The following is a 22,944-nucleotide window of genomic DNA, read 5'->3' on the forward strand; positions in this document are numbered from 1 at the left end:
TGTGATTTGTATTTATTTTTTAATATCCTGGATATGTTGCAGATGCAATACTCATATTATGAGGAGTGTGCACACCTTTTTTTCTTTCCATGAAATTTTAACAGCAGTCAGTCAGTTCCTGTGGAGAGGGAAGGAATGCACGCAGAAATCCACCGCCTCCTCCACCTCCTCCTCCTCCTCCTCCTCCGGGTTGATATACCTGTCTGTCGAGCTCCCTCCACGTCAGGATAATACAGGGGCTGCTGCTGCTGCAAAGCCAGCACTGGTCTGGTATCATGAATGCATCTAAAGCCTAAAGAAACCCACCTTTTTTAAGCTTCAGATGCATGACCTAAATTCACAGTGTGCAACCTGCAAAGATTTTAAAGACAACCTGCCCAGACTGTGTGTATCTGTGTGTGTGTGTGTGTGGCTTCTTCTGATCATCCCACACCTGCAAAACGTTTGCAGCCTGCAGCAGGGTGAATAAACACCCAACAGGTAGCACTGTAGTCTGGTATCATTATGTTATGTCATTGCACCGAGTGTGTGTGTGTGTGTGTGTGTGTGCAGTCAGGCTGCAGCGTTATCCGTGTGATACAAAAAGCATGCTCACTTGGACGGAGGACATCTTTCACATTTGGAGAGGCGGTCGTCTGTTTTCTCATTCAGGTGGTTAACCGGTTGCCTCACACTCAGCGATGAGCCGTTAGGGAGGGTTTGATGTCCTGATGGAGCACGTGCAGCTCATGTATAGACACTCACACACACTGATATCTGCCTTTTTGATTGAAAAATCATTTAAAAATTAGATGTCTGCAGCTCGACGTGGCTCGGAGCTGGTGTGGAAGAGGTTGGGATGTGACCTCCGTGGATCTTCTGGTCAATAGAGACACAATAAGATATTATGTCGATATGCAGGAATGAGTTTTTATGTTTTCAGGAGATGATTGTGGTGAAGCTATAAAAGTCTAATAAGTTCATTACGTGAATTATAAACTGCACTGTCCAGTCTGAACACGGTGTGATAACTCAGACGTCCGGTTGTAAACACTCCTCTGAAACCTGAAACATCATCACATGTGTTTGCTGTTAAAGATGCACACATGGGGGGATGCCTCTGACCTCAAGATGCCACCAAGAAGTTAAGGAACCCCCGCCGCCGCCGTCGTGTCTGTCAGCCACACGAACAGAAACGCATCATCGCGTGGATGTGCCATATTGTTTACAAATTACAGTTTTCCTGTAGCGTGCGTCCTCCTGTCAGCCCACTGTCATCACATAGGCTGTGTCGCCGACGCCTGATGTGTTTGTCACCATATGACGGCGGTGCAAACACAGACTTCCTAACTTCACTTCCGAGCGCTTCCTGTGCTTAATATCAGCATTTTTACTTTATTTATAGCACACATTGTGAATTTAAAGCCTCCGATAGAGTCCCCAAATCCCAAATTTCTCCCCTTCCAGCTGTTTATGTTTTCAAAAATTCAAAAAAAGCAACAGTGAGCTGGAAGAAGTGTCAACACGACACTGGTCCCACTGAAAAACTGTTTTCAATATTCGTCTGTGTTTGTAAAGGCACAGATTCTGTCTCGCTCTGGGCTATTTATTATTTTATTTTTTTTCTAGTGGCCAAATATTAAGTTGATTTTAAAATCTGAAAATATGGCGCTAAAGGCATCAAACAGAAGAGGCTGCTTTTTGATGATGTTAGAGGCTCCAGCAGCAACAACCTTTCCTTTTATTTCTTTTATTTATCTAATTTTAGCTGATGGTAAACTCATAAACAAACATTTAAAGCAGCGGTCCCCAACCTTGACCGGCCATCAAGGTGTGGGGGATAAATATGATGAAATAAAATGATACACAAATATAAAGTCAGCATTACAGCTGAATTACAGGGAACCTTGAGCTTGTTTCTCTGCAACAAGTCGGTCCAATTGAAGGGTAATGAAACCCGACATGTGTTCGTTATATGCAGCCTACTCTGTAACTCTGTTTTGGTTTTTCCACAGAAGAAAATATGTTTGTTTTTTTACACATTTTTGTTGTGGGCTTCATTTTTGGGGTAACGTATCATGTGACCCAAGAGGCACGGATGCACAGACGGATGTATCTGGTCATTTTTCAAAATAAAACATCTTTCTGACTCTGATAATTAGTAAAATATTTTCTAATTTATCCTTTATTTGCGGCCTGGTAGCAAATGACCCACAGAGTGGTACCGGCCCAAGGCCCAGTTGTTCGGGACCGCTGATTTAAGCTGTAAAATGGTAAATGGACTACTTTATGGAGCGACTTTCTAGTCTTCCAACCACTCAAGACTGGTTTACACTACATATTCATACACTGATGGCATTGGCTGCCATGCAAGGAGCTTTCCATTCATACGCATTGACACACCGATGGCACAGCCTTCAGGAGGGGTTCAGTTGCTTGGCCATGTGACACTTTGATGGATCATCTGATTAGTGGGCGACCTGCTCTACCTCCTGAGCCTGTTGAGAGCTTGTCAAATAAGGGGACAACAGGTTAGTTAACATGGTTTCCCATGCAGATGATTGTAAGCTGTAAAGCAGGTTCTAAGGCACGTAATACACAAGGATCCTCTGACTAATCACATTTCTCATGGCAGCTATAACCAGTTTGAGTGTCAGGCGACTGAATACCATTTTATATATATGGCGTTTGGTGCCAATGGTTAGCACTTGGCTGGATGGAGGATAGTGTCCGAGTACATCCACCATTCCTGTGTGACAGCTGCTTAGATTGTGAGGCGACACAGAGAGGAGGTTGTCCATCTGGAACTAGACACGTCTAAATCTCTGTTTGCTCAAACTAAACTCGCAGTGCTGCAGAAACGGTCCACGACAGGGCAATATTTTTGTGACTGGAAAACAAATGTAAATAAAAAAATCTGGCACAACCCTCCAAGCTAATGATGCAACTAATGAACACATTGTAAACTTGTGGGGAAGAAAGTGTCGCGCTTTGAACTACAAGGAAAAAATACACCACGAATGTGTGTTGTTTTTATATCTGCTCAGCATGGCGCTGCGTGTGTGGTGAAATCTGATACTTACGGTGTTTAAACAGTCAACTGTACGCAACAATGTGGCAGTCACAAGAGCTTAACGTGAGGCAGATTGTCTCGATCGAATCTAAAATAAATACCTTCCCTAACCACGTCCTCCTGGCAGTGAAGCATATGCGATACGACACGTTTAAATACACATCGCTATTTGCAAATATCATTTCAGCCGCAGCATTCGAGATACGTCTATCCCTGTGTTTATAATAAGGCAAATGCCATTGGAATAAATCAACAAGCAACAGCAGGGCGGGTTTTGTCAAACCTCGTTCAGCTCGTAGTTTAGATAAACATTGACCCAGCAGTGTTTCCTTGTATGTCGAGGAGGCAGTTGGCTGAGGCGAGTTTCCATTCGCCTACATCCCTGGTGATTGGTGAAGTGAGCGCGCATGATGAAATGCAGCCGTGTCCTGCTTTTATAGCAGATAATTGGACATTATGATCCAGTATTCAGTTGACATTTGTCTCCAGAGAAGACTAAAGATGCCTGTCCTAGATTGCCTGCCGCCATGAGTGAAGCAGCGTCAGAGTCCAAACATCCCAGACCAAAATAAATCCTTATTATAAATGAGTTTCAACACTGCGATACTGCAAGACTAGTGTTTCATTTCCTGTATTCCTTCCAGGATTTTAGGTTTTTGGGCTCGGACTAACTCTCCAATAAATCTCAGTAGTAGCGGCCGTAATGCTGCTTGTAATTGTTGTTGTAGTAGTTGCAGTAGAAGAAGTACTTGCAACAGTAGTCACGATGGAGCTCATAATAGTAGCAGTAGTGGAAGAAATACACGTACTAGCAGCACCAGTGAAAAAGCTGTAGCGTATAGATATTAGTGTCAGCAACAAATAAAAATAAAAACATTGACACATTTTCCAGGTTTATTTACAACCACAAAACATTAAGTTTCCGATCAGAAAGCAGAAAGAAAAGTTGAAAAGTCTGAAAAATAAGAAGTCAACAATCGATCATCAAAGTAGTTGCCTCTTCTTCAGGATTTCTTGGAAAGATACTTTGCCATTAAACCAATAAAGTAGCAGTAAATAATGCTAGTAGTACTCCTCGTTGTGATGAAATTACTCTTAGTACTTGGACCAGTAGTTTTAGAAGAAGTCGTAATAGCGGTATAGTCTAGAAAATCCAAAAAATAACATTTCTTGGTGATCCTGTGATCGGTTAATCTCCATATCAGTGTCTTTTAATCTCAGAATCACGATGAAAATGATGTTCCTGAATATACCTGGACCAAAATAGCATCTGGTTAACTTGTGCATAATAATTAAAGGAGAAGTAGGCTGACACCATTTCCAGCCATAAACGGCGTGATGAGGCATTCGGATATTTTAAGCCCTAAAGATGACAAGGTGAGGTTTTCAGACTTCCTTACAGATGTTTCCTTCACTCTCTGTTCAGGAAATCCAATAACTGTTGACCAAACACTCTCTTACGTGCACCCCATGACCTCCGGTGGCCTGCTGTTATTCAGTCGAGGCTTCTTAAATTGTTTGAGGATAAAGTTGTGTGACGCCGGCTCCTCGCTCAGCCTCGTTCACCCACCTGACCCAGTTATCCAGGGATCTGCCCCCGCGCTGCAGCGGCCTCGTCGGGGCGAGTGCTTGTGATGGGGCCGCAGGAGCCTCCTCTGTTAGGGATAAACTGCTTGTTGTGAGTGACCGCCACAGTCCTACAATCAGCTTAATCTGTTTGTCCGCTTGAAATCAAAGGCTCTCTGGAGGAAACTCTGCTGTCTGCAATCCACAGTCTGGGCTTTCACTCACTGTCAGAGAGGCTTCGGAGGCAGGAGCAGCGGGGGGTGATCATGGAAACGTTGGCTGATGAACAAGAGGGAAAATCAAGGTGGATGGGGCCGAGCCTGGAAGCAGCTGCAATATTTGACACAGTAAACTAGTTTCATCTCTGATGGGAAGATGCTTTCTCACCAATGTGGAGTGCATTTTTATTATTTATAGCATCCCTGGAAAGGATGCTATAAACAATAAAGCAACGTTTCCCCTAAAGAGAATTTGATCAATTAAATTCTGACCGAGCAACTAGATATTTAGAATGAATCAGCATGACCTGACTCGTCACTAAATATATTACTCTGCAAATTTTCACATGTACCATGTAAATAAATATGAACAGGAAGTCAACTTTTAATAAAGTAATACATCTGAAGTTCAAAATTCAGCTTTCTTTAATGAATATTCTGGATTTTATGGAGCTGTTAGACCACAGGTCCGTACCTCATTTGTGTGCTGCGCGTCAGAGGTCAGTGCGCCGTGTATTTCCATCAAAACAAAGAACAAAAAAATATTTATTTTGAGAACAAACCGCCCCCAAAAATATGAAGTGTTTTGAATATGTGTTTTATTTGAGTTGTTAATTGTAGTTGAGGGTGAGCTTTTAATTTAATATTGGCACTTCAGTGACGCTTACGGACGACCTGCACCACTGCCGTGCCAATAATGATGTTAAAGCACACCCTCTCATATTGCTCAACTGTAGCCAGTCAGACTAAAGCAGTAAACCACAGATTAGACACTTACTCTTGCCACTTTGGTAAACAGGCGGCTCTTTGATGTTTCATCTAACCGCCTCCGTAATTGAGTAAGAGTGAAAAGTTACATGAGCTGCGGACGAGAGCGACACGAGGCACACAACTGAAACCGAAACTGAACTTTCTTTGGTGATTGCGTCATTTAATTCTCCGTAATTCTTCAGCCAGCGGTACACTTTGGAATTACCGTACTTAACAGGAGTCCCTTTAAACAGAGATTAACCTGTGACAGTGTAAGAACGGGTCAAACGCTTTCTGTGGAAGTGTGTCACCCTTCGTGTGTGTGTGTGCTGCATTTCTCTCTAACAAACCGTGAGGGAAGACCGTTTTTAACATCTCAGACTATTTTTATATTTTGGCGTCGCTCCGACTTTAGTTTGGTGGAGTTGTGAAATTTCGTATTCCATTTCAGCCTCCTGCATATTCATCGAAATCACAAATCTCGACCTGCCAACCAGATTTCCATACTCATTACCTCCTGCAAGTTTTAACACACTGTTTCAAAATGAAACACTTCATCTCGCCTGCTCCCTGTCTGCCACTGTCCGCAAAATCCATATCTGAAGGAAGTTCAATTATTATACTCCTGGAAATACTCACCTTATTACCGTAGGCGATTCGGATAACAACCACGCTGAATCTTTGTCAGTAGAGTAGTTGTGCAGGTATTTGTTGTTGCAGGTTTTAGTTCAACCCCTATGTTACCTTAAATAAAAATTATCCACAGCACTAATAAGTTGGAAAGTCTAAAGTTACACATGTAATCTATTACACTGTATAACAGAGACACCCTGGATCTTCTATTTTAGTGGCAGCTGGCGTTTTTTAATATAAATGACAGACTTGTTTCTAATTAATACTCACGGACTCACCTTTTCTGCTCGGAGCACCCGCTGCTGGACCTGTCTGACTCATTATTTATATATGTGTGTATGTGTATGTGTGTGTTGTGGTTTAAGTATGCAGATGAGATGCAAATGAGCGCCGGACTAGCCATAAGGACAGTGTGTTTGCAGTGTCAATGCCTTTCAAACCCGCTATCTTAAAGGACAATCGCTTAACATCCTGTCAGCTCGTCACCTCGCAGTCAGCACACCTCCCTCTTCTTTGAAATGTACAGGAAACTAAGCACACATACACACACACACACACACTTACACACACACTTGCTGTTCATGGAGGCGTGGATCAAAAGCTGGTGGAGGTTTCTCCTCACTGTCCATCTCCTTGTTGTTGCTTCTTTTTCTGTCTTCAGGATACAGTTCAGTTTTTTTTTGTTGTTTTTTGTTTGCCCACTCTCGATGTGATTGTCTTTCCACCCTTGCGTGCATGTGTGGGTGCGTCTTTGCAAGCGTGCATGTGTTTCAGCGCTTGAGAAAAAAAAAAAAAAAAGAAAAAGAAGAAGAAGCTCTCCAGCCTGAAATAAAACTCTGCTTCTGTCTCTTTCTCAGGCTAACTTGGCAGCCTGTACGTCCTATTTCTGTATCGACCATTTGAACTAATTGCCTCTGGTTCCCTGCTACTACTTCCTTTCTTAGAGTGAAACCCAGATGTGTGTGTGTGTGTGTGTGTGTGTGTGTGTCTTAGATACTGCTGGCCCCTCTTGGTGCTTTTCTTTAATTGTCTAATTGTCTAGCCCTGCAACCAGCGCTCCTGCAGCCGGCGTGTATGTACATTAATGAACTTGACGGACGGCTCCTTTCAGTCATGTGGCAACAGAAGCTCTGTTCATTTCTGATGCTAATTTTAGTTTAAAAAAACGTAAAGAAGTCATCAATAGCTGCGTTTTTGAATAAGAGCCCATAACACTTTGATCAAAACAAAACCGGCTCTAGAAATCTTTCTATAATTTAATCAAAGGAGGAGGAATTCGTCATATGAACGGCCCTCTGATTGCTCTCTATTTTTAGAATATCCATAGACTCTGTCTTCGCATGCATGCCCGTTTGAGTTAGATCGAAGTATGTCACATCCGTTCCGGTACTGTCAAGAGGTTTAAGCCCCTCGACAGAGTGAAAGGACTCTAACATTTGGTTTACTTCTTCTTTTCACGAGGAGGAGAAGGAGGAGAAGGAGGATTTGAAACCGTAAACCACCACAAGTCAGTGATTTTAAAGCTGCCTTGTTTCCCCTCATGTGCTTCGACACCACCGGTCAGGAGGGCACGAAATCCTTGACGTTTAAATGACATGAGCATGAAACTTGTATCTGTATAGAGCTGACGGCCACTTGAGGCTGGCTGCAGAACGAGTCAATCTCCATAAGTCCCCATGTTAAAATGTCCAGCCCGAGAATACAGATCAAGAGTTGAATCTAATTGTGGCACCAAGAATCTGATTCCCAAAGATCCGCCAGTTTTTCAGCATTCTCTGACATTTTACAGACCAAACAAGAAACCGATTAACTGATACAACAATGATTTGATTTGGTGATTTAAAGAATATTGCAACGATTCTGATACTTAATTCATCGTTTAGATCAATTCTTAAGAAAAAACTGCCAGACAGTCTCTTGTTTCAAGTTCTCAAATGTGAGTATTTGCTTCTTTTCTGAGCTTCAGACTGTTGGTGGGCCAAAAAAACCCCAACTCAAATGTCTTTCGTGATGGATGAGAGTGAAGGAAACTTTCACAGCGAACGTTTGGCTGAAGCAGTGAATGTAAATGCTGTGGTCGTAGAAATGAATTATAAATTACCCACAGATCGTACGCTACTGTAATATATCAGGATGTCCACCATCCCGCCTGTAAAGACAAATCATGCTGCACCTCCAGCCCAAGGCCAGGGCGCCTGCTACGAGCATAAGACCCAAGTAATGAATATCCTGATGGCGTAATAAAGTCACAGTGAATATATAGTCCTAGCCCACAAGGCTTTAGATATTTTAAATGCATTTATTAATATGTATTGTTACAACACGGCTCTGGGAGAGGCAGCGTGGATCGATCGGCCCGGTGCTTGGGTTTCAGGAGGGCTGTGCTCAGGGAAGATGAGGATGAATGTGCTCTTTCAGGTCTTACGTTTGTTGGCCCCCGGCTGCGAGGTCTCTACAGCGGGGAATATAGACTCCACAGTGACTGATGGGGTCATTTTTACATACATACACACTCTGTGTGCACGTCTTCACTGTATTTGTGTCTACGCAAGGAGCTTGTAGTCTTTGTATAGACCAGCTATAGCCAGGGGCAAGCCCCAGCATCCCACACACCGCAGGCATGGACGGTGGTATATTAAGCATCATTGCCTTATAAGCCGTGACCATCTCAGAGGTACCTCCAGTGCTGCACCGCTGTTACTCCATCTATACTCACAGCTCCGCTCCTGCTCATGCATAATCATGGAGCATTCATTTGGAAAAGCTCGGAGCAAAATAAATGATGTGCATCGTTACTACTATTACCGAGCAGGTCAAGGCAGGAGCGAGCCTTGAAGTGTGGACGGGGGAGCTGTTCAAGCAAACGCATACATTAAAACCAACTGAAGGATGAACACATACCGCCTTCAGCGCGACAGCCACGATTGTCATCGACACAGAAAGTGATTGGGAGTTAGATATGTGTTTGCCCTGTGCTGGTACACTTCTTTATGCCGACTCTACCAACTTTAATGAGTACCGACCTTTAAGTTTGGGGAAAAAAGGTCAGCTGGTAAAATTTCTTTGGCTTCTCTGCAGAACTTTGCAGAAAGAAAAATCTGAAATTGCAAGTAAAAATGAAGCAAATGCTGCTGAAAAGATGCTTGAAATTAAAAAATAATCACCATGCCAGTTTAGAGACTTTTAACTTTTGCAACACATCATATGAAAATCTCAAGTCAGGGTTCACTAACTAGATTTTTTCCAGACGTTTTAACTGTATCCTGTTTGTTATCTTGTGATAGCTCGTGATAACAAGTTGTTGTATATGTGGTGGGAGATTATAACCTCTGTTAAATCTCCCTGCAGAGGTTGGGACCTGAGCAGGTTCCATTTACTGAAGAAGTTCGCGGAATCGTCAACATCTCTGGAAAAGCTCGTAAATGAAGCTTGACTAGACAGTTTAGCTGTTCGGCCTGCAACTTCTTCTTGTTTTATTTCCCTCAGAAAACACTCAGGCAGCTGTTTTCAGTGAAAAACCTACCGTACACCCCCTGCCAGGGCCGGTTTGTGATGAACTGGACAACGTAGTGGCACATTTAGTGGCAAAAGACAGTTGGTAGAGACCAAAATGGAGCTAAATGGATACTGGACTTGTTTGTTTGTAGTAACAGTTGTGGTTTGACCAAATTAGGACAGCAGCAAGTTAAGTGCATTTTTCCCTTGTGTTTCGATTTCAAGAGCAGGTGAAGCAATTTTAAAAACACTTATTTCTGCTGAAGTACTCAAAGTGTGCCGGGTGAAGTTCAATGATCGCAGTGTGTTGCTCTTGTTACAAAGCCGTGTTATTTGGAGGTCTGAAACGTGCCTTCAATCACCCGATTGAAGTATAATAGTCAGTCAGCTGGTGTTGTAGTCGGAGAGTAATTGGTTCCTGAAAAAGCCGGCTAAATGAAATGTCAATAACAAGTCATCAATAACCCTTCAGGCTCCCTCCACACATCGTTTGACCCACATCGCTCCAATCTCTCCTCCTCGCCCGGCTCGTTTTTAAGCTTCAGGTGAGCTCAACCACCAAGAACATCCAAACACAAACTGGCAGACGTGCACTTAAACCACCAAAGAGCAAGTCTAAAGAGTCTGACATAACAAAATATATATTTTTTTAGCCTGGACAAAGTTTTGTCCCGTGGCATTTTATTTAATGTTACTCCCAGTCAGACCTCCTCTATGTACAGGCTGACATTTGCAGTTAAAGGTGAGCTCTGCTTTTCTCTACTGAGTCCTATCAATACACCACAGGCTTCGGCCTTCTGTTGGAAATGGACCTTCTTTTCAGATGTGAAGAGCGTGTGTGTGTTCTCCTGCTTCTTCCTGCGGTGGGCAGCTGCCTATTGACAGATCCCAGTAGCTCTACAAATGTGACCATGTTTTATTTGGTGTGCACCGGGGAGTTATAAGTGCCCTTTGGTTTGTTGTCTATCGGTTCCCCTTTTTTCTTTGACTCTGCTCTCCTTTCACACACAAAAGTCAGATTTTTCAGTTTTTGTGTCCATTTCTGTGACCTTAAAGGTCCAGTGTGTAGGATTTTTTTTAGTTGCTTCACCCACTCCTTTCCAGCGTGAAAGAGAAACTCCAGTGTGGATATAAAAGGCACAAAAAAGCTGCTAAAAACTTTGATTACTGCATTTTTCGGGCTATAAGGCACAATAAGCGAAACAAAACGTGTGTCAGATAGGTCGAACTTTATTCAACTAATTCACAATATCTCGGCCTTCGTGAAAAGCTCGGACGAGACTTACTGATACCTTAGCCCAGGCATCCACGATTCATTGGCTTTGTGAACGTGTGTTCGCCTTCTGTCATCCAACGCTCCCACGCAGCTCGCGCTTTAACTTTGAACGACCTGTTGACCCCAATATGTAGCGGTTGGAGTTCTTTGGTTAATCCACCCGGAATGATGGCATGCACCGAATCAGTTTGCCTCACTTGGGTTTTGACACTATCGGTGAGATGGGCGCGCATGGAGTCGTAGATCAGTAGGGACGGAGATTCGTGGAAAAAGCCATCTGTATTACTCCACGAGGCTCCTGACTACGGTAATGTGTACCACATAAAAACGGTTCAAGGTTAGTAAACACAACCAGAATTAATACATAAGGCACACTGTTGATTTTTGAGAAAATTAAATGATTTTAAATGCGCCTTGTATACACCAATTCAAACACAGTTATGCCTATTTTGTAAATAAATCTGACACAATGGACCTTTAACCAACAGTCCGCTCTGCTGTTGTCGACTCCTTTTACCTTCAGCCTCTTGAATAAAGTCCTACAAAATGGCTCGCGCCTTAATTAACCCCAACTTGAGGGACTTGTATTTGCGAGAGGCTGTTATCAGCGACAGGTGAGAGGTTTTATTTCTGTTTCGTGAGTGTAATTGTGTTTCAGTCACAAGCGTCTCTCCGTTTACTGTGTTAATTTTCGGTCGCTGCTGTTTGCCGTTAATGAAAACACTTTCTCCATCTGTTGCACATTAAAACACTTCTAGCGGTGCACAGGGCGTCATCCCTCCCCCTCCACTACAAGCTTTTTTTATTGTGAAACATCTGCAGGAAGTGCGCTTCCTAAGTGAGTTCTGTTTTAAAAGAGAAGTGCTGGGCATCACATGACTGGAGTATAGTGTGGAAATGGAGATGGCATTCAATTTATCTTTATTATAGTGCGCATAATCAGTCAGCCATTGTGTGAAAATGCCAGGCAGGTCCCAGTCCGGACTCAGTCGATGCATGTGCATAGATATCTGAATCATTAGCAGTCTACAGCGGGAGCGTAGGATTATTAGCATTCCTTTGCCTATAGACAGTGATGTATGCCGAGGGGAGCGGCCTCTAGGCCTTCTGGGAATTTGGGTGAACGCATACATGTATAAATCTACGGCCCGGCGTTGCCATTAATGACCTGCGCCTGTGCCTTTGTCGTACTAGTTGGATTAGCGAGGCCAGGAAGTGGCAATTTGTCTCGTCCCGCTCGGAGCTAACGCGCCGCTAGCTCATTAGTATTCACGGGTTATTGATTATGTTCAGAGGCGGTGTTTTTCTTTGGGACGCTCTGGTAAAGGGCAAACAGGAGTTAAAATGGCATGACATCAATTTATTGGGTTAGTCGCTTCATATGAACAGAGTGAATGAATATACTTCTTTAGTCTAACAACCTTTTTAATATTCCTGCTTTAGTTATGTGGGAGGATCCAAATGATCCAATGAGCACCATGTGTTCAGATAACATGAAGGAAGATTAGGTGTTCCTTCATTAGACGATCAAATTCCTACTTTTTAAATCCAAATAAACAGTTTGAAGCTCGTGTTATTCACTCATGGCGATGATTTGGAGACGCAGACGTCTCGCGGCCAGCCAACGGTTCTAACTAGTGCTGTGCATATTTTGGTATCGACCCGATACCAAGTAAATACGGGCCAATATCGTAGATATCGATACTTTTCAATAAATAAGGTGGATTCGGATTAGGAGTGGCGAGTCCGACGACCTGGCTGTTTCCTCTTTGCCAAAACCGCAGCATTGCAAACAAGAGCGATCTCGATCTCACCAGGCTAGTATCGATCCGATACCGACTTGGTATCGATAGTATCTGTATTTGGATCGATCCGCCCACCACTACTTCTAACTAAAGTTAAAGGGAGGAAGTGCAGTGATGAAAATGTGTGTGAACTTAAGGATACATCCTTACAATCTTTTTTTCTGCACTCAGGTTTAGTTTTACGTCTCGTTCCAGAGTTAGGGCTGCACGGTTAATCAAAATCTGATCAGAACAACATCATAATGAAGTACCGTGGTGCTGCAGAGACGCTCCGGCCTACAAATCTTGTTCTCCAGATGTAAAGAAGACACGTTTATCTGGTACAGACTCTAAAAAATGTCACGTCAACATGATTTTAAGTAAAAATGTGATGCAAAAACGATGATTCCAACTAACTGTGAATCACGTTGCAATCATGATCTGTCAAAATAATCACACTATGATTTGTGCGTTGTAAGTTTTCTGAAGAAACAAAGCTCAAACTTGAGAAGAAGCATCAGTGCATCTGAACTCTGGCCCGGTGTGCTGCACAATGCGACCCAGCAGCTAAGCTAACATCGGCATTAAGAGATCCCCGCTCTGTTTATCCATGACGCACTGAAACGTCATATTTCATCCTTCATCCCGGCAGCAGCAGCAGCAAGTTGCAGCACGGGCGCTTTCGCACTTGGCCGAGCGATCTAAACTTGAAGGAATTTGCTATTGTCTGTTCTCACACGAGAGATCTGGATGCTTTACGGGGCATGACGAAGAATTATTTTGCACACAGGAAAGGAGGAGGAAGGGGAGGAGGAGGACAATTAGGGATGTTCTGAGCACTTGCCAAAGCAGAGACAGCTTAGTGGAGTTAGTTTTGTCTCTATTAGAGGAGTACACACAGATGTTGAACGTACTCTGCTGTATGTTTTTAAAGTTCACTCTTCTGACTTCATTTCGAACACAAAAACATATTTTTGGATGGGCGGCCAAATATTTGTATCCATGTTTGAAGTGTATGAAGTTCCTAAATGGATGTACCCAGGATACGAGCCAGAATTCAGACCATTATGCACACATCTGCCGCGTGAGATGAGCTCATTGTATCTGCCGCTCCTTGGCTTATCGTATTTCCCACACAGGGTTATGTTACCACATACTCGGGTTTCCTGTTCATTCAGCGCTTTGTTTTGAAGTTGACCCACCTGTTTTCACTTTGAAAGGCTCGTCTGCGATGTTCAAAAAGAGATAAGGCAGCCTCTCGGACAGAAATTTGCCATTTCACATCCTGTCAACAAGATGTCAGTTCGTTCTTGGCAAACCTTAAGCTTCTAGGTGTTGGCACGAGTCGACCGGCTGCTTTCAGCTGGTTTGGATTTGAAACCCTTTAGGTCGTGAGCATCATTTTGTGACCGAGCCTCGTATCCTCGTGATGGAGATGGGAGGAATGCGCTTTTAGATATTCACTATTAACGCATCTCGAAGCAATCCCAAGGTCACGGCTCGCTGACTCCCCCTCTCTCTAATCCAATTCAGTCTAACGCCCAGGATCGCAGGCTGTCAATCACATCCTCCATTTATTTTTCAATCTTCTCTTCCTTTTCCATGTGAGGGCGAGCATTTTCCTGCTCCGTCATCCTGCATATTGTATCACCTAAGGTCCTGGAAATCTCGTTAAAAGTTAAGGACCGTAAGAATGGAGAATTCGCTGAGATAACTGATGCAACAAAAACACAAATTCTTGATCTTTTAAAAAGTCAAAATTTGAAAACAAAACTATGATATTTGTGATTTCTTTGTGCAGGGTACAGTCTCAGTTCAAGTACGGTCATTCAACATTTTACTGCTTCTTCTTTGTCAGATTGCAACTAAGTGGAACTTTACCAATATTTAACTGCACACAGTTATGAGCGCCCCATCCATACACTGCATTTGGCCATAGTTGACACTCGTGAACTCAAAATAGCAAGTGTAAGTATGGAAGTACACACATTAAGAGCACAGAAATCATCATAATCTTCATGTTTCATTCAATATTTCTAACTTAAACTCTCAGAATTTGTGGAAGTACTCGGGTACTACTTTCTACACGGTTAATGTCTTTATCTTTTAAACTGACAGCCGAGTCGAGCCACAGGACAGTGTGTGAGCTCGAGGCAAGGTTCACATGCTTGAAAGGCATTTCCGTCAGTGCTGCCTCTACAGTCCTTCTGTAATTAGCCTATAGCATCTGATTTACTGAAGTTGCAGGTAATTACACAATCAGCAAATGGGACTGCCCTCCGGGCGAAGCTCTGCGAGTGATAGAGGGCTGAAGAGTTGCAGTATCACGGCGGAATTTGCGTGAGATCAGCAGGATCGGAAGTGAAGCGAAAAAGGCAGCAGTGCCGAAGCAGAAACGTCTTTAAATGAAGTAACGAAGGACACGATTCAACTCCGTCGTACAGAGGGTGCACAGAGCCAGAGTGCATTAGCACGTCTCTGTGAATGTCAAGTTTAACGACCACACGGCCGCAACTCCCTGTTCGCTCTGTGCTTTTTTGGCATTATAAAAACAGTTTAGTGTTACTGCTGTGTTTCTCTTGCTAAGACACCTTTTACAGCAGCTTCCCTGCACATTTTTACACCTCATGAGTACGTTAAAACCGCCGTTTGTTCCCTAATATGAAGGCTGACTGGTGCAGTCTAAGCAATGTGTCTTCCACCTCGTCTTGACGCCCTCTGCGCCCTTTCTCCCCTCTGAGGTTTGAACTCCAGTTTGTTGTGGTTTGTTTTCCTCTTTTCTCCCTGACACACGGGCTTGGCTGTGTGCTGCGGCGTGCCCGGTTCAATTTACTGTGGAGAGAGGCGAGCCGAGTACACGAGCTAAATAATTCAGCCTGCATCCTGCAGCCACTCTTAACACATGGAAGGAAGAAGATGAATGTGTGTGCTATAGTTATAATAGATATAGATACCGCCCATTATGCACTGGTGTAGCTACATATCCTAATCATAATTCATTTAAATGGACTTAACATGACTCGAGTACGTACAGGCTTTATGAAAGTGTCTGTTTTGTTGATTTAATTGGAAATACTGTCAGCTGACAGAAGGAAAGGTAAAAAAATAGACATTAAGAGAGACAAAAGGATGAAGTTAGTGAGGCGAAAAGGTCTTTAATCTGGCTATTTCACACACTCGTTGATAACCGACATTTAGTTTATTGTAGTTTTCTTATTTTTGACCAATTTTATGCCCCTCAGAGTCTTTTAAAACAGCTTTTACAGCATAATTGCCTAAGTTTGTTATTGAAATAGTAGTAACAGTGTTGGGTACTCAAGTAAAACCTAAAATTGACTTGAATAAAAGTAAAATTTACCATTTGAGAAACCTGCTCAAGTAAAAGTAACTGGTACCTGGTAAATTACGTTAAAGTAGAAGTAACTTTCCATTTTTTAAAAATGTTTTTAGGGCCTTATCACCACCGTAATTAGAAACTAAGGTTAAAGTTGGCACTACGTTCGGTCACACCAATTTAGGAGTGAGACCAAAACTGTTTTTTGTACCAGGCTGTAAACATATTTATTTCTGCTGTCTAACATGGGGACTTATGGAGACTGACTCACTTCTGGAGCCAGCCTCAAGTGGATGTTTGAGGAACCGCAGTTTTTGGCACTTCAGCATTGGTTTCTCTTCACAGCCTTGGCAGTTGCCGCTTGGTTGAACATGAAAACTTGATAGACTTGATAGATGTTTGGTATAAAAAGTGTGCCCGGATATGGCCAGAGTTTGTCGCTGGAAGCTGCTGCTTGTTCTGGGTTTTGCTCCGTCATCATTGTGGTCAAAAGACAAATGATGCTTATTTGTTTTTTCCAGGCATCTGCAGTGAGGAGCTCCTCCTCCTCCTCACTCAACCCCACATTTAGAGCACAGTCGTGACGAAGGTATAAATGGAAAATATACTTTTTTAACTCATGTGTCACTTTAAATCCGTTCATGGCGTTCATTTTTGTTTACTTCAGTTCACACTGATGTTTTGCTCGACACCTGTTTTCATAGCCAGCAGGTGAAAGTCTTGCTTTATGTATCCTGACGTGACCTGTGAGTCTACCAAACAGTAATAACTGAAGCCCTGAGGCTAAACAGAGCAAACCACACACCCCTCTCTGTCTGTTTGTTTGTATATAGACTTCCAGACAATTTTATCTCATCACAGCAGGGAAAATACAGTTGCATTTAATGACTTAATGGCTTTGTTCCTTTTAGCGTGAGTCTGCATGCAAAATATCAAGGCCACAGTTTAGTAAACTCTCTAACCGATGCCAGTTGCCCTGACGTCGCCCTCACTGAACAGTGTCTGTTAATGGTCACATAGGTAAACTCTGATGGGGATTTATGACACACTGGGAACTACTGGTGAGAGCTTGCATAACCTCTGATCTGTGTTTGTGCCACAGCAGGGACATAGTTTGTTGGTGTTTATCTTCGAGAGACTGCTCGGCTAGTTCCCTCTTTGGACTTCTCTGTATCTTTTTGTAGAATTTGCATGTCAGAGGACAGAGTTAATAAGATCATCCGTCTTCCTGGAGACTCTGAGAGACTGATAAAAACCAGGATCTGGATATACTTCCAACAAAAAACTCCACATTCACATGAAATTCTCAGTGTAACTGAAATCCATCCTCTGAAAGCTGCTGCTGTCCTTCTTAAAGTCCTCCTGAAAAATAAAGATTAGGATTGAACTGATCTCTTCCACAAAGGGGTTTTTGGGATATCCTTCTCCCACCACTGCTCTAATAGTTACAAATGGAAGACTTCTAAACTGTTTTTAGCTGGATAAAGAAGATGCATTGGATCGCTGCCCAGCTGGTTAAAAAATTAAGGCGCATGGGCTTCCTGCTGAGAACTACACGGGACAATTTGTCTAACGGTGTGTCTTCACGACTTGGGGAAAAAAAATATACCCACAGAGAAAAGGCTCGTTTTTGTAAGAATTAATGAATCTTTCAATTTTAAATGCTACAGCTGGGGGGAGGGAACTTAAAATGTACACATCGTTATTTAACAGAGAGAGGTGATTTTGTATTCAGCTGCAGCTTGTAAGAGTGTTAGAATGGGTATTTGTTTAATTTATAGGGTCTAGACTATGTGAACTAAATTTATCAGGTGAAAATATTAAATTCATAATAAACTGCATGTACTTATGTGGTTTAACAGCTAAAAGCTTAATCCTCTAAACGCTCGGTAAATAAAATAAAAAAGTAAAACATATTTTCCTTTTGGAATCTACATTAAATGTTCCCCAGGCTTCTAATAGGATACTCAATAATAATGCAAATTGTGCAGTAATTATGGCTGAGGCTATCAAGGTATTTCCAGGTAATACATTTGCCTAAAAGATGAGGAAATGCCATGGCAACTTTATTATCCCTTTTCTAATGTGTGACTTAATTACTCTGGAGTGGAGCGGATCTAATTTGGCTCGCTTTGTAGTAGCGACGCAGTCTAATTATAACACTATCAGGAGTTTAAACATCATTACCAAGAAAATATTGGACATTGTGAATATGGAGAAAAGAACAAAAACATAAAATAAAGGAGACAGTTTGATTTGAGTGCCCCAAGCTTTTATTTTTTATCTTCGAGTGGATTTGATGGTAAAAGTTAAAGGACCAGTGTGTAGGATTTAGTTGTGTGTGTATATAGTTGTGTATTGCAAACTCCTCACATCACCCTCACCTACTTCATGTGAAGGAGAACACTTACAAGGCTCTGTCTAGGGTAGTTTGTCTATTCTGGGATACTGTAGAAACATGGTGTTTCAACATGGCTGCCTCAAACTGTAGATACCATCGGTCGGTTGGTTGGTTGGTCGGATGGTTCTTCGGTCGGTTGGTTGTTTGGTTGGTTGGTTGATCAGATGGTTCTTTGATTGGTTGGCTGTTCAGTTGGTTGGTTGATCAGATGGTTCTTTGATTGGTTGGCTGTTCAGTTGGTTGGTTGATCAGATGGTTCTTCGATTGGTTGGTTGGTTGGTTGATCAGATGGTTTTTCAATTGGTTGGTTGGTCGGCCTGTTGGTTGGTTGGTTGGTTGTTCGGTTGGTTGGGATGGAAATGTTTGATCACTGCCTTCATTTAATGGGATTATAGCCATCATTGGATTAGCAGACAGTTAGTCTCCTGTCTGAAGAATGGAGCCAGGAGATCAAACACTCAACAAACATGGATTAGAGTCCAAAAGCTTAGTCAACAATTGATTAGCTTTATGTTTTATTGATTGATTCATCATCAAGTTACTTATTCAAGCTTAATAAATGTGAATATTTGATCTTCTTGGTCTTTTATGTGAGGAAACCTTCTTTGGATTTTGGATTGTTGTGATCAGACAAAACAAGACGTTTGAAGATGTCGCCAAATTACCTATGTGACATTTTTAAACTACTTTTTGTCCAAACTATGAATAGATTAATCAAGACACTCTAATTCGAAGCCTTTGGTTGTTGGAGGCTGAAGAGTTGCTGCTTTTTTTTTTTGGCCACTTTTCTTCACTACTGCAAACAAATCCTGGAAATGGTTTCAAACCCCAATTTCATCATCGATGTCACGCAAGCGTTTGAAAGCGTGTTTAGCAAAAAGGTTAAAGCCATAATAATGTGAACAAGGAGACAAAAAGCTTTTTAATTTGCTTCTGTCAAATGGCCAAAATGGGCAGTTTCCAGACTTCCCTTCAGTCCAGCCAATTCATATTCCGCAGTTATTCTCTCTTCCTTCAGCCCGAGCCATTTGAATATAGCACAGGGTGTATTTTCTGGCATTCTCTGAAGCTCAGTCCTCATCTCTGCCAACCTGTTAAACAAATGAGTGATGAGCTTGAGCTCTGCTGCCACCACAACCGCCGCCGCTGCTGCTGCTGCCTGCTTTCTTTCTTTTCCTGCCTGCTGTATCGAAGCAAGCGATGGATGTAATGGAGGGAGGGAGCGGGGGGGAAAAAAATCAATCTGCCTTTCACAAAGTCTTCATTAGTTTGCCTTTTGTCAAACGGCTGGGTCAAACCCAATTGGGCTGCTTCCTACACCACGAGAAAGGTCAAGTCAATAAAATATGTGCGTGTGTGGTGTGATAAAGTTATGCGAGCCCATACACACCGTGGAGATGTTTGAGAGGGAGTGCTTAGCATTTCACCCCCCGATCACAGCGAGATGAAAAAACCTTTTGTAAGGCCTGTTTAGATAACATCACTATAAAAATGCCAAAAACGTTGCCCGTGAGTTTGTTCTCGAGAAAACGGCTTATTCTCAGCAGTTGTCAGGCTGGAAATGTAGCACAGATTTGAAATTCAGTCTTGTTTTTTTCAGGTTTTGAACACGAATGGTCGAATTTAATTAAAAAAAAAAAACAGCACTTGTCCTAGCCCCGTAACACATGACCGATAGCTGCTTTGGCTCCCATTTCTGGTCAGATAATGAAAGTAATCATATCACCAAGACTTGAGTGTTCATGTTTTATTGTAACATCTTTGTTGTCAATAATTGTGTGCTCCCGCCGGAGTGTTATTTCACTGCCAGAACCAGCTTTTCAACCAAACAGCCAGTCGCTGATTATAGATTTTCTCTCCCTCTTCAATTTCATCATTCTCTCCTCTTTTCCCCAGACGGCCGTCAGCCCGTATTGATCACCGTGTAATGTTGCTTTGCAGGTAGGCCCGGCCTCTGTTCATCGTATTATCAACACTTAGCACCATTAGGCACCAATCAGGCTATTGGGAACGACACGTTTTATGACCCCCATCAGGTCAGCGAGTCTTGGCACGGGCTTTGCTTGTTAGGAGCGTGGGAATCTGTGAGATATAGACGGAAGTTTATTTTATTTATTGGGTGGAATTTATTGACTTGGACCTCACTGAGTGGATGATCGTTGATTACTCAGTGGTGGACAGTGAACTGAATCATTACATTGACACTGAGTAATTAGATATGAAGAGGGTGTCCACATCTGATAAAGAGGAAGTGCTCTAGATTGTAACAATTTCAGGGAAGGGAACGTCTCTTATTTTGGAAATTAAGGCACTACTCTGACAAGTGTGTTCTTATTTTATATATAGTATTACTATATATAATATCTTAATTTTAAGGGTTTTGTGGCTCCAGATTATTTTTATTTGCTGGATGATGGGCCAAAAAGCTTGCAGACCCCTGACCTAGACATTGTACTGAACTGTGTGGTTTCTATTCTCTTTGCTCTGTCTGCCTGATAATGTGACTCAGCAGGCACTTTGCTCCTCTGGTGATAAAGTACAAATGGAGTCTCAATGGTTTACCTGCTGTGGAATATTTATATAAATAAAAGGACACGATCACAGCTTTAGTTTGGTTCGTTTGGACTCTGCCAAGGAGAAATAAACAGACACCTCGTTGCCTTTTTATTGCTGGTGCTCAGATTTAGACAATTTTTTAATAAATGAACCAAGAGCTGTCAGCATGAAGGCATTGATTGGACAGTTTGGTTGATGTCACCCTGCTCTGATGTTCTCTGGTGTCACAAAGAGCTCATGAAGACATAATTAATTAGAAGCATTATTAGTCGAGACTGCAACTGGACCCTGTGTCATGAGTAATGACAAACAGGAAAAAACTAGGGATGTAAAGTAATCCCCAAATACACTGAAGTGGTTCGGCCGTCTGATCAGGATGCCACCCAGGTGCCTTCCTTCAGAGGTGTTCTGGGAATCTGCTGGAGGGGAAAAAAGCGTCAAAGCAAGCGTGTAGTCACTAGGTTTTATTCACATTTTCGAGCACCTGCTGAAACACAGCAGGTGTTGACACGGTTGTTATTTCTTCTTGACAGTTCACAATGTAATATCACATCCTGTCGTTGGTCCTTTCCGTTGGTGCTTTCACACTGCAAACAAACACATCGAAGTTTGACTGGAAGCAGACTGAGCTTCTCCTTTTCAGCCCGTCTTGGTCCGGTTATTTGGTCTGTACCAGAGATCAGTGGAAAGCTTCACACCTGAACCAAACAGAGTGACGTGTGAGAGCACCCTGAGCTCAATATTGACAGTTCTCCTCTGTCTGGTGTAAAATATCAGAGCTTTGTTTGTTCCTGAGTAAAATCAATTTTTAGTTTTGGAACTGCATGAAAATATGAATTGAATTTTCTGTTTTGGTGAAGCTGGTGTTGAACAGCTTTGGCATTGTCTCATCGTTAAAGTTTGACTGTCGACATTTCACACTGAATATTTAAGAAGTTTGCTCGCAGGGCTCGTTAGAAGATGTTGAACTCAGTGAACGATCAGATAACTTGTAAACGCCGATTTCCTCCGCTGTTGTACGTTAACTGCAAACGTTGTTGTATCTCACTGTGCATTTGTGCTATTTCCTCTTTCCCTTTTAGTCTTTTGTGCTCTGTAACCGTACACGATATTGTGTTTGATAGGGGTTTCGGCAACAATGAACTTCCTCCGAGAGGTCAGGAAAAAGGATGTGGAAGGATAACTCGTACATTACCAGTATGTCTTTTAAAAAGAAGAAAAGGTCCACTACATCATTCATTATCGACATCTTTCCTGTTTGTTGTTGTTGTTGTTGTCTGTCAATGTCTTATGAAACACAACCAGGCCATGAAACGTTTCTAGCAGTTGTAGTACTTGGAAGTTCGTCACTGTGTTGCGGTTGTTCTAAGTGTTTGATAGCTCCACATAGAGCAGCATATGCAGCAGCTGCAGCTAACCATCATGGAAACAAAGTATTAAACCCACATTTCTGTCAGCAGAGACTCCTGGGAGACAACATCCTTTTTCCAGCAGTACAATACTGACCCATATATGGCTGCTGAAATACTAAACCGCTTAGGAAATCCCTCACCGATCCCCCGAAGAACTGGTCCCAAGGCAGCTAGATGGATAATGTCCTCCGTCTCCGTGCTGCAAGAACATGTGAGGAGACGAGGTGGAAAAATGGTTAGGTGGTGAGTTTTGCTCCGAAACAGCATGGGTCAGAAAGCAAAGTTTTGTAAGCAGAAATGTCAAGGCTTCCGTGGGCCGTGTCTCCATTTCTACCAGCACAAAAGGAAATGTGGCAACAAAAAGTAACCGGCAAGTCGGCACACAGGATCTGTGTCAGGAATAACGGGTTAATATCACAGCTCAGTCGTCTCACTTATTTTTTTGTGAAACCAGAAGACAACAATAC

The 22,944-nt window shown here is 42.5% G+C and overlaps 1 protein-coding gene across 1 annotated transcript in view; it reads left to right on the forward strand.

Moving 5' to 3' along the window:
* The window catches only part of man1a1 (mannosidase, alpha, class 1A, member 1), a 131,758-nt gene that overhangs the window by 1,015 nt on the left and 107,799 nt on the right, over window positions 1-22,944 (forward strand).

The sequence above is a fragment of the Larimichthys crocea genome, chromosome XI (genome assembly GCF_000972845.2).
Source record: "Larimichthys crocea isolate SSNF chromosome XI, L_crocea_2.0, whole genome shotgun sequence".
NCBI lineage: Eukaryota > Metazoa > Chordata > Actinopteri > Sciaenidae > Larimichthys > Larimichthys crocea.